Consider the following 595-nt stretch of genomic DNA (forward strand, 5'->3'; position numbering starts at 1 on the left):
GAATGGGGCAATGTGGGAAATCCTCGGAACTGTGGACTCGCACCATCTGATGTGAATGGTGAACCAGGCATGCTGCCTTGCAGCAAGCGCCACAAAACAACAGCCCTCTGGGCTCACCAACTCCCAGCTTCTCTCCCCCTCTCTCTGTCAGTTGAAAAGAGAGCAAATCTTCAGTTCCCCCCTCGCCTGCCTCACCTACCTGCTGTATACTGCTGATGGATAAAAGAGGAACAAATATTCCCCTCACCACCACCTTCCCCACCCTGTTTGCTTTGATTATTAAGGCCTGAAAACTTAATGGCAACAATATTTCCCAACTGATGCTTCAAAATAATAACTTGTCTGGACTAAGGCTGTCCCTAGAATATATTGGTTATGGAACTGGGTGCAGAATGCACTTCCTGCAAGGATTTCGGTAAGGAAAAGAAATCCTGTGCTGTAGGCAGTGCGGTTGCTCTTTGTTAAAAGACTGTAACTAGTTTGCTCAGTTTGGGCCTTTTAAAAATTCAGCTGTTAGTGCAATAGTCTGTCCCACTGAAACACATTTGTGATCCAAATCCTTGTCACTGTCCTTCATATCCATGGGAGAAGTTTG

The sequence above is a fragment of the Haliaeetus leucocephalus genome, unplaced genomic scaffold, assembly GCF_000737465.1.
Source record: "Haliaeetus leucocephalus isolate CR32 unplaced genomic scaffold, Haliaeetus_leucocephalus-4.0 Scaffold556, whole genome shotgun sequence".
NCBI classification, from domain to species: Eukaryota; Metazoa; Chordata; class Aves; order Accipitriformes; family Accipitridae; genus Haliaeetus; species Haliaeetus leucocephalus.